This window comes from Ahaetulla prasina, chromosome 4 (assembly GCF_028640845.1).
Source record: "Ahaetulla prasina isolate Xishuangbanna chromosome 4, ASM2864084v1, whole genome shotgun sequence".
NCBI classification, from domain to species: Eukaryota; Metazoa; Chordata; class Lepidosauria; order Squamata; family Colubridae; genus Ahaetulla; species Ahaetulla prasina.
Genome location: NC_080542.1, coordinates 137,466,199 through 137,478,644, shown reverse-complemented (window position 1 = coordinate 137,478,644; position 12,446 = coordinate 137,466,199). Strand labels below are relative to the sequence as shown.

Here is a 12,446-nt window from a genome sequence, read left to right as displayed (position 1 = left end):
TGCTAAGCTTCCGAAATAACTACCATGCAACTGGTGGGGGAGGTTGCAGCAGTTGTAACTTCAAGGGTGGATCATAAGTAGCATCTCTGAACTCTGTTGTAACTTTGAACAATTGTTAATCAGACAGTTATTAAGCGAGGACTGCCTCTTCAATATTTTGAATATCAAGAAGAAGGGAATGGGGGGAGTGGGAGTGGGAAGGGAGAGGGCTGCTAAGAGATTCTGTTGCGAGCAGCTGAAGGATTCACTATGCAACTCTCCAATATATCCTTTATTCCCCAACTCAAAGTTTATGATATGATTGAGTCAAATACGTAGTTAAGTTAGAACTGATTAATGAAAAGGACACTGCCATCAGTCAGGTGCAGTGGTACACAATGTAATAGATGTTACCACAAGATGAAATTGCTACAACCTCCTGATTTTTCACATCCTTTTCTACTGCATTAATAACCTTGGGACATTTTCTCAATTTCTTTCTTTTCAATTACACTGGGCCACAAAACTGTAATAGATGTCGGTTTTATCATATAACATTGAGTATCTGGAAATAGCATCATAATCCTAATATGGTAAGAAACTGGATGTACATCCAGTCTACAAAATGGGACTAATTCTCCCTTTCTAAATCATAAATCTCACTGAAAACTACTTTATAACCATTGCTTCTGCCACCTAAAGCTTTTCTGGGAATATTGTGTATATACACTTATACTTTCATCTTAACAGTAATGGTCTCTGAATAGGTAGATAATTTAAGCCTACATGTTAAACACTGTTAAATATGCATAATTCAAAAACATCTGCAAACATTTTTCCAATTTCTGTCCTAGAGGGTTGACTGATTGATTAATTAGCAAGAGTTATATATGCTGGGCGTGTAAAGTGACTGCAAGCTATGTACAACATGAAAGAATAGAAAATATAATAGCCATTAGGATGTAAATAGGATAAAAACCTAATCCATAAAATAACATTCCCAATGGTTCGTGATGTGTTCAATTCCAAGGTAAATAGAAATATTTTCATAATGGATGTAGATTGCTATAGTGGTCAACTATGCTTTTAGGTTTTAGGGAAAAGTTGGGTTCCAGATAGCACGTAACACAACAAAAATTTATTTTTCCTGAGTGATACTACAGAAGTACCTGCAAGGTAAGGCATAATGAAAAGGATTATTAGCAGGATTTCAGAAGCTGGATTGATCAGTACAATTTCAAACATCCTCCTCATCAAGCTATTTTTTAGTCTAACACCAAAATTCCAACCCTGGACTCATTTACGTAGTGTGATTACAATTGTTCTTCATGGTTTGGATGAAAATGGCTGCTCTTTTCCTGCTTTGCTGTTTCCATTAATTCAGTGGGTGGTCTATGGATTTTTTATTAATTACATCTTTTTTCCTTTTTTTTTTTTTTGGCTAAGCTTCTGTGCCTTCATTAAGTGCATGCCAAGCAATAAGCTTTTAGTTTCCTGGCATGAAGTTGCAACTAAGTAGAAAACTTCAACTCCTCAATTTTTAATTACCATACAATAGTTTTGGCATTTATTTATTTTTTGGCAATCCCATCAGTTACTAGCAATCTACTGGAATAGGGAAAAAAAAGCAAGTTTGTCTGGACCCTCTTCTTGTTTTGTAGAACTGAGTTCAGAAGTAGCCCTACTACTCTTTCACCATTTTTCCAAAACACGAAAAAGGAATTTTGAATTTATTCCTTTCTATGCTATTCCATTTGTGAAGATAGGAAGAATATACAAGATTTTTTTTCTTAATATCTCTATGGAGACTTTTTCCCTTACCAGGAGCCATAAAGATTCTGAAACACAAAACTGCAAGGAGCATACAGGCAAATGGGCTCTTAAGAATTGAAGCCAGTTGACAACAGAGGAACACATGATGTTACTTCAAGGAACTTTTAAATATATGTACACTCCCTATCACCTCCACCCTTTCTATTTTAATAAGAAGAGCAACATTTGCTTCCTCAAAAATATATTCAAAACCTGTCATCTAAAAGACTTTTTAAAAAATATCATACAGAAGTTCAAACTCCCAAACTTTCATAATAAATTGCTCCAGAAAAACATAAGAGGTCTTATTGTTGATTTTATAAATCCAGGATTTGTGCAGTTTCTTTATAAAAAGCATTTTCATATCAAAGAAATGCTGAAACGGAATCTTCCCTGCCAAACAAAAAAAGGCCTATGGATGCACTAATTTGGTGCAGATCTAATGTGCAATGTTAAGATTTCTTTTACAATTTTTATTTTCAGTACAGTAATTGGAATCTTGCAGAAGAAGATGATTGTCAATGCTATCAATGCTTTGAGATCATCAGACTGGTCCTCCAGTGCTGGGTCTAGCAGTATTTCTTCCTTCCTCTGCCAAATTGCCAACTTTATTCTCTCCATCAAAGTCAGTAATCTGGCAGAAAAGGGAAAACCATGGGATTAGATGGTATATGTATTTATTCATTTAAAACATTTATATAGCTGCCCATCTTTTAACCAACTCTGGGTCATCCCAATGAAAAATTAAAAGATATAAAAATATTTTTAAAACTGCAAAATTCAACCAGTTAATACTGCATAAAACATTAAAAAGAATAAAAACCTTTGCAAGCACAGCTGCGGAATATGGAAGCAGAGACTCACCGTCTGGGTATCCAGATCTGGAATCTGGACGGGTAGCAGCTCAGCACAAGGCTGAAGTGGAGAACATCATGAAGTAGAACAATAGAAGGAGCTGAAGGCCAAAGGAGATCGGGACAAAGAAGCCCTGAAGAAAGCCATCAAGGTGGAGAAGGAACGAGCAGAGTGGGCTGAGGAGTTTGCCGATCAACTGAACGTCCAGTTATCTGAAAAGGACGCCTAAGTGGCCGAAGCACTGTCCACCCTAGAATCCTGGCAGGATGGTTACAACCAAGTTGTGAAAGACAAAAGTGACCTTGAGGTGGAGATTGTGATGCTGAACAGTCAGATTTCCGAACTATTGGAACAGCAGAACACCATGGAAGAGAAAATGTGGGAAGACCAAGATACCTTGGTAGATAAACTACACAAACAGGTCACTGAAAGCACCGCTGTCAAACTGGAGAATGAGAGGCTGAAGACTAGCATGATTCCAGTGGAGGAGTGGCTGAACCAGGCTCAGCAGGAAGTGTCAAAGTTGAAGGCTTCCTGTCAGCTTTGGAAGCCATACTAGGCCGGAAGCTTCCCTGCTGCCACTTTCTCATGTGTGGGAAAGTGGAGGGGGGGAGTTAGTAGAGGGGCCCATTAGACACAATAACATTCTTCCTGCCGGTTAAGGTCAGGCCGGTCCTCCAGCTGGAGAACGAGTGGTTGGAGTGATGTATCGAGATGGGACGGTTGGTGATTGGAGCATGTGATCGGCAGAAGAATCAGGGGTTGGGTTTGAAGTTTTGATTTCCTGGATCTCTCAGATTTGGATTTTTCCAGATGTGCCAGTTTACCTATCTTAGTAGAAGAACTTCGCAAGATCCCTGCTTCTGAGTTGGGAGAAGGTTTTCTGGAACGCTGACAGGACTACGAAGGCCTAATTGAAACCTACAAGAATCAGATGTTGAAAACCTGAATGGAAGCCAACGAGGTGACAGTGAAACTGGAACACTGCAACAAAGAGAACAAAGCCATGAAGGAAGAAATGGCCAAGGAGATTGAAAATGCTCACAAGCAGTTCCAGAGCCAAGTGGCTGAGCTGGAGAAACTTCCTGAGATCTTGAAGATGACCGAGACCAAGCTGGCTGAGTGTCAGGAGCAGCTTAAGAATCATGAGAAGAAAAATATGGATCTGTCTTCCATGATTACAGACCTCTGTCAGCGGATAAGGGATTGGCAGAAGGAGCCCACGTGAACCTCCAGCCGGGGACCAAAATGAGCTTCTAAGCTTCAGGAAGGTGCAATCTTTGTCTCTTGTTTCTTTCTTCTTCTTTTTTTATTAAAGAGTTTTACAAAGAATTTTTTCAATACATCCCACTCCCCTCCCCCCACCCATCTTCACCCACCCCAAGCCCCCAGACTTCCCAGAGCAAAATACAGGGTATAAGATCTAACAATAATAAGCTAAAATACACTAATTATCCATAAATTCCCATCCCTCCCATATAACCTCAACTCTCCTTCTTCATAATAAAGGGAAAAAAAGGAAATGTTCATTCATAAGATATTTGATATTTTTTCATCCAATAATTGTTCTAATTGTAGTCAATCCATTTTATTAATTCCAGTATATTTTCTTGTGGGTATTCATTCAGGTACACTGAAATTTCCACCACTTCCAACAGTTCAGTACTTTTAGCATCCATACCCAATAACATCAATTACTAAATAAACATTATCTTCTTCTAGATTTTTTTATATAATCAACCAAACTTTAACATTTTATAAAATTTTCTCTCTTAACTTTTTAACTTATATACAATTAATATTTAACCCAATTTTCCCTCCCCCATATTTCCATATCAATGAATTACCAAATATTTTATAACCATTTTGTCATACAAGCCATTCCATTTCTTTTTTTTTAATTTTTTCCCTTTATATGACCCAAAATCAGTTTTTGTCCAACATAACTAAATCCACCATATATAATAAAATAACATCAATATATCTCCCACATTTAAATTACAGATTAAGACATATATACCCCAATTTAATTTCCAAATACCATCTATAAAGCATTTTATATAAGAAATTTTTTCCTGAGTTTTATATTTATCTAATTAACTACCTACTAAAGCCAATTATAAATTATCTTTTATATCCAAAATTTTTGCTTTTGATTTACCCTTTCCCATAAAAAGAAGCTCTTTTCATTTGAAATTGTTGCTTGTTTACTCCTTGTTCTTTACGTTTAGTAATTACAATCATTCTTTGCTCTTCCCCTGCTGCTTTCAACCTTTCTTCCTTAGTCACAGCCTCTACTTTAGATTGTATTTGCTTTGCTATCTTCTCACACTTTTTAACCACATCCACTTCTCTTCCCATTTTAACTTCTAGCAGTGGTGGAGTTCCAGCCTTCAATCGTTAGTATAAAAATCTCTTGCTTTAAACACAGTATTAAGTCGATATTTCTCTCCTGCATAATTTACTGTTAGTCCAGCTGGAACATCCCATCTGTCAAACCGTATCTGACAATTTCTAAATTCGTACACCAAAAAAGCAAACTCTTTTCTATTTCTTAAAATTTTTGAGGGAATTTCTTTTAACACTAATACCTCTTGTCCTAATATTTGAGTTTTATTTTTATAAGAAGCTTGTAAAATCTCAGTCCTAATCTTCCTAGTTGTAAAATAAATCACTAAATCTCTTGGTAACTGTCTTTCTCTTGCAACCCATGAATTAACACGATAGATTTTTTTCAATTTGCGTTTTAAGATCTACAGGTTTCTGTCCAATCATCTGTGCAAAAACCTCTGCAAAGACATTTTTTAAATTCTCCAGCTTATTTTCTTTCAAACCTCTCAGTCTCAATGCAGATTCCATTATTCTATATTGCAACAAAACTCGTTCTTCATCTGCAGTGTCTACCTTAGTCTGAAGCTCCTCTATCTTATTTTTTAAGTCCAAATTAACTTGATTAACTTCTTCAACTCTTTAATCCAGCTGATTTGTGTATTCAAGAAAACTTTTAAATGCTGCCACCGTATCTTCTTTTATTTCTTCTTCCTGAGCTTCAAGAGTATCTTTAACTTTCATTATTTTCTCTTCAATTTCCTTGAACTTTTGGTTTATAGCAAAAATTTGAGCCTTTAGAAATTCCTTCAACTCTTCTTGTAATTTATATATTTGAGCTAACGAGGCATCAGTTTCCTTAAAAACAGCAAGCTTTAATTGCACAGAAGCCATTTTACTTAAACTTTAGTCTTTGCAACAAAGTCAAATCTGTTCATAAATTCCTTATTTGGGTTGGGTAAATCAATTCTGCAGTCCTTCAACTTTTCTCTTTAACATTTCTTCCATAAGTATAAAATCCAGCAAGTTTAAACAGAGTTAAGGGCGCTAACGATGCTAACAAGGACTTCCTTAACTTTCATTTTCACGCCCTATTAAGCAGAGGCGCCATTTCCTTTCTTCTCAAGTACCGTTCAAAGATCGAGTTGAGGTCTGGTGCTTACATCAGCCTGTCCTCCTGCCTTTGCTCCGTCTGCTTAAAGTAAATTAGGATTGATCTTCATCTTGATAGCAGAGATGGTAGCAGCATTTTGTTCTGCATTCTCACCCTTTTTGCCCCTAGAATTTTTTGTGGGGCTCTCGGGGAGCTCTACCTCCGCCTGGCAGCTCACCTTTCCCTCATCTCTTGAGGGAAAGGTTTCCAAGCCATCAGACAGCTGATGAGCGCTGTCTGAATGACTTTAACGAGATCACAGGGCTGAAAGTCCGAAAGGGCCATCTCCAATGCCTGCGGCGCCACCAGAAGTCCTTCTCTTGTTTTTGTTTTTGTTTTTTAATTTACATTTATATCCCGCCCTTCTCCAAAGACTCAGGGCAGCTTACAGTGTGTAAGGCAATAGTCTCATTCTATTTGTATATTTTTTACAAAGTCAACTTATTGCCCCCCCAACAATCTGGATCCTCATTTTACCTACCTTATAAAGGATGGAAGGCTGAGTCAACCTTGGACCTGGTGGGACTAGAACCTGCAGTAATTGCAGGCAGCTGTGTTTTAATAACAGGCTTCTTACAGCCTGAGCCACACCGCAGTTTTAATGGTTTCTTTTTGAAACCATTAAAACAGCTGCACAGAAGAATAAACAGGAAAAGAAAAAGAAAAAACCTGTTGCCAAGTCAGTTCTCATGTGCAATTATCTAGTCCTCTGGGAGAAAAGCTAAGTCTTCAAAGCCTTATGGATGGTTAAAAGGGTGTCTACAATGGGAAGAGGGTTCCATAGGACAAGGACTACCACAGAAAAGGCAGCCTTCCTAGCTCCCATCAGATGGTGATATTGAAGGCAGGAACTAGAAGCATGCCCAGTGCCCACCCTATCTGGTAAGATTAGGTAAAGGTAAAGGTTCCCTTTGCACATATTTGCTAGTCATTCCCGATTCTAGGGGGTGGTGCTCATCTCTGTTTCAAAGCCAAAGAGCCAGTGCTGTCCGAAGATATCTCCATGGTCATGTGGCCAGCATGACTAAACACCAAAGGCACATGGAACGCTGTTACTTTCCCACCAAAGGTGGTCCCTATTTTTCTACTTGCATTTTTTCGAACTGTTAGGTTGGCAGAAGCTGGGACAAGTAACAGGAGCTCATCCCGTTATGCGGAACTCGGGATTCGAACCATTGAACTGCCGATCTTTCGATCAACAAACACAATGTTTTAGCCACTGAGCCACCACATCCCTTTTTCTGGTAAGATTAGTAGATGTCATATCTTTACCACAAGTGCTGTATAAGGTGGGAGTGAGTAAGTAACTGGGTGGGGATAGATTAGCTATCAGCAATCAGATAGATTATTGCTAACCAAGTCAATGCAATTTCTTTAATATATATTTTTTAATAAGATGGAAAAACTTTTCCCCATCTTATCTAGGGTAAGCCAAAATTTTAAAGTCACTAGACTGTGAAGAAAAAAAAGTAAACTCTTAACAAATACAGCCTCAACCTTCTTGAATATTGTTATCCTTCTGATGTGTTGGAAATCAGAATTCAGTGAGCTTGGATGAGGAAATTCTGAAAATTTTAACATCAAAAGATTTGGAAAGCATTGGGCTGAGAAAGTTTGGCATATATTTTCTTGGAATAGAATCCACGTCATCAGGTGCATGATGAAGTTTTATGCTCAGTTACCAAAGATATGTTCGCTCACACACATGGGTAAATACCAGAGGAAAAAAGGCAGGCAGACAAATCAAGTGAACACAAAAGTAATGATTTGTAATAATTTCCATATAATTCATGACAATGACAATGTCAGGCCTGGAAGCCATCTTATGAAATCCAAGCCTTGGAGTTTTCTTTCATTGGGGGATTACTTGGAACCCTGACAGACAATTTGTAACAGTTCTCATTCTATTGTAGTATACAACATTCATACAACATCCCTGCCCCTGATGGCCTTTCATAAGGCTTTGAAAACTTGGCAATGTGTACTGTGGGTGAGTTAGAATATGTCTTCTTTTGTATAGATGATAAGTTAGATCAATGTTTATCAACCTTAAAAGCTTAGAAGTATGTGGACTTCAATTCTCACATGCTGTCTGGGGCAGGGGTCTCCAAATTTGGTAATTTTAAGACGTGTGGACTTGAATTTCCAGAATTCCTCAGCCAGCAATGCTGGGAGTTGGAATTCTGGAGGTTGAAGTCCACAGGTCTTAAAGTTGCCAAGGTTGAGACCTCTGGTTTGGGGAACTGTGGGAAATGAAGTCCACACAGCTTAAAGTTGATAAAACTGAGGAACACTGGGTTAGATCATGCCCAGTTGCTTTGTGTTTTTGTTTTGTTTTATTTTCTATTACGTATTTCATATTTTTATTTCTCTTATTGTACTCCACTTAGAGTCTCGTAAAAGTAAGATGGATGATTATATAAATAGAGTGAGTGAGTGAATGAATGAGTAACTTCTTCCATTACTCTTTCTCAATAAATGGTTGTACTGCCATTAATCTTGTTGGCAATACATACATACAAAGGCTAGGGCTACCATTAGTTGATCTACTTGGAATGTGAGCAAACTTTTTCAAAATTATCTGATCACATTTTGTGAAAGCAAATTTCTTAATTAGTTTTGTTTTGCAAAATTTTAAATTTAACAATGTGTGGAACACGTTTACTTTCTATCTCTGGACAAAAAAAACACAGATTGCTGATCTCAAATACAGAATTATTTCCCACCATTTCTTTAAAAAAAGGCCTCCATGATCATGGCCTTAGGTCACTAGTTCGATCTAACATCTCAGGTTATAATCTAAAAAAGATGTGTCAAAAACTACCAAAGTGTTCGATATTTACATTACAAAAGTATCACTACATGAATATCAGATGACCTCAGACCTCTAGTGAACTGAAATGATTGACAAAGAATTACTGATTGGCAACTTACATAAACAACAAGAGATAAGTAATATAGAATAACTCCTATGACTTCCAAACTGACATTATGACTCCCTAGGAAATAATAGAAGAAATATCTACTCATTAGTGATATTCTATAACAAGAACTAATCAATCTACTATCAAATTTGTGAGTGTCTCTTCTTGACCCAAATAATTCCCTGGTTCAAGCATCACCAAACTCATAGTTGCAACCATATCTCTAAAACCAAATAATGATGAAGACAGATATTAAAGCTGTAGTTATACTGACTGTAGTACATGTGGCCATTGGTCCGTGCTAGTCCATTGATTCGTTTTGCAGGTTATATATCTGGATATTATGCAATATACACTTATGTAGATTGCAATTCTGTATCTTATTATCAAAAGACCCATGGAAATCAACGCTACTCAGACTTCAATAATCTCTAAAATCAGGGCATTAAGTTTTAAATAGAGGAAATGGATTTCTTTGGAATAAAGGGAGGAAAATATTGCTCATGCTCCATGTAAGATTCTTGCCATGTAGCATTTTTGGAGTGTTAATGGTAATGAGGATGCTTTGATGGAGCAGATGCTGAATTTAAATAAAGAAGTGGAGTATATGCCTTGTGACAATGAATCACACATTAAGTGTAGCATAGGTTTGCCATTGAGCCAAGAAAGGCTCAAAAGAAAAGTAGTCAATTATGATGAAGTATGTCTGTGTGTGTGTGTGTGCATGTGTAAAAGTGTTGCATGTCTTTCAAACATCTTACAAATCAGAAACATTAGCCAAGCAAGTTTGGCTAGGCATAGAAACTGACAGAATGCACACTGCTTCGGTTTCTCAAAAGTAGCTGTTCAATTAGCTTGTGTATTCTGTATTATTCACAATAAAGCAAAACCTTCCATGAATAGCTAAAGGCAAAAGAGTAGAAACTATACTTTCAAAAAGTAAACCTTTCTATGAGAAGAATATTCAGGTAAATTCAAGCAAAGAAGCAGCTGAGCAAAATTGCACAAATATACAATCTTCATCTCGGCTGCAAGTAAAGGAGATTTCATATCCTACGTTTTACCAACAACAATAACAATAAGAATGTTTGGGATAGTTTTGACCCTGTGACATGGACAGGTTGCTGGGAAGGTTGAATGCCACCACATGTTTACTGGACCCGTGCCCCTCCTGGTTGATGCTGGCCACGCAGGAGGTGACACGAGGCTGGCTCCGGGGGATTACAAATGCTTCTTTGCGGGAGGGGGTCTTTCCCGCTGCCTTGAAAGAGGCGGTGGTGAGACCTCTCCTCAAGAAGCCTTCCCTGGACCCAGCTGTTTTAGGAAATTACCGTCCAGTCTCCAACCTTCGTTTTACGGCGAAGGCTGTAGAGAATGCGGTGGCATGTCAATTACCCCAGTACCTGGATGAAACTGTCTATCTAGACCCGTTCCAGTCCAGCTTCTGGCCCGGATACAGTACGGAGACGGCTTTGGTCGCGTTGGTGGATGATCTCTGGAGGGCCAGGGATAAGGGTTACTCCTCTGCCCTGGTCCTATTAGACCTCTCAGCGGCTTTTGATACCATCGACCATGGTATCCTGCTGCACCGGTTGGAGGGTTTGGGAGTGGGAGGCACTGTTTATCGGTGGTTCTCCTCCTACCTCTCTGACCGGACGCAGATGGTGTTGACAGGGGGGCAGAGATCGACCCCGAGGCGCCTCATGTGTGGGGTGCCTCAGGGATCGATTCTCTTGCCTCTCCTCTTCAACATCTATATGAAGCCGCTGGGCGAGATCATCAGTGGTTTTGGGGTGAGATACCAACTGTACGCTGATGATACACAGCTGTACTTTTCCACCCCAGGCCACCCCAACGAAGCTATCGAAGTAATGTCCCGGTGTCTGGAAGCCGTACGGGTCTGGATGGGGAGGAACAGGCTCAAGCTTAATCCCTCCAAGACGGAGTGGCTGTGGATGCCGGCACCCCAGTACAGTCAGCTGCAGCTGCGGCTGACTGTTGGAGGCGAGTCATTGGCCCCAATGGAAAGGGTGCGCAACTTGGGCGTTCTCCTGGATGGGCGGTTGTCTTTCGAAGACCATTTGACGACCGTCTCCAGGAGAGCTTTTTATCAGGTTTGCCTGATCTGCGAGTTGCGTCCTTTCCTGGACCGGGATGCCCTATGCACGGTCACTCATGCTCTCGTTACCTCTCGCTTGGACTATTGCAATGCTCTCTACATGGGGCTCCCCTTGAAGAGCACCTGGAGACTCCAGTTAGTCCAGAATGCAGCTGCGCAGGTGATAGAGGGAGCGGTTCGGAGCTCCCATGTAACACCCATCCTGCGCAGACTGCACTGGCTGCCTGTTGTCTTCCGGGTGCGCTTCAAGGTATTGGTGACTATCTTCAAAGCGCTCCATGGCTTAGGACCAGGATATTTACGGGACCGTCTACTGCCATCTTCTATCTCCCAGTGACCGGTGCGTTCTCACAGAGAGGGACTCCTTAGGGTGCCGTCAGTCAAGCAATGTCGACTGGCGGCCCCCAGGGGGAGGGCCTTCTCTGTGGGGGCTCCTACCCTGTGGAACGAACTTCCCCCTGAACTTCGACAATTACCTGACCTCCGGACCTTTCACCGCAAACTTAAAACTTATTTATTTCGTCTTGCTGGACTGGCTTGAATTTTTTAAATTTTTAATTGATTTTATGGGTTTTAAATTTTATTAGTTTTACAGGGTTGATATTGTACTTTAAATGGGGCCAATTGAATAAGTTTTTTAATGTTTGTTTTTAGCATTGTATGTGTTGTTTTTGTATTTTACTGTGGCTGTAAACCGCCCTGAGTCATTCGGGAGAAGGGCAGTATACAAATTAAATAATAATAATAATAATAATAATAATAATAATAATAATAATAATAATAATAATAATTATAATATTATTATTATTATGTGTGTGTGTGTGTGTGTGTGTGTGTGTGTGTGTGTGTGTGTGTGTATTATTAAGAATGCCACAAGCGACAAATAACACATTTAAAAAGCTCCAGATAAAAGTGCATTCTTATAGGATACATATTTAACTTATCCAATGCACAAACTTTCTAGCTAATACAAACATCAAACTGGCAAATTTTAGAAATTCTGATTACATTCGTGATCTCGTCAGGCCAGCGAAAACTACTATTGAAAATCTTTGCATTTTATGGCCGAGAAACTTTACTTCCATCTCATGTATTATTCAGTAGTAAGCAGGACAATGAATGAAACAGAATTTTAAAAGTGAATTCTTTTTCAAAGGGGAGACTGGTGGGGATAAGTAAGGGTTATTTCATTTTCCCTTGAAATTTACAAAAAATTTATATACTTTGTCAAACTAGCAATGTCCTTCCATGTTATTATAGGAACACCATCAATTTT

The 12,446-nt window shown here is 39.0% G+C and overlaps 1 protein-coding gene and 1 pseudogene across 1 annotated transcript in view; one reads left to right on the top strand and one right to left on the bottom strand.

The window, feature by feature from the left end:
* LOC131196840 (outer dense fiber protein 2-like) overlaps window positions 1-3,874 on the top strand; it is a 200,287-nt pseudogene extending 196,413 nt beyond the window's left edge.
* Window positions 1-12,446, bottom strand: part of PTPRN2 (protein tyrosine phosphatase receptor type N2) — a 925,005-nt gene that overhangs the window by 351,542 nt on the left and 561,017 nt on the right. The gene's annotated exons all lie outside the window — the stretch shown is intronic.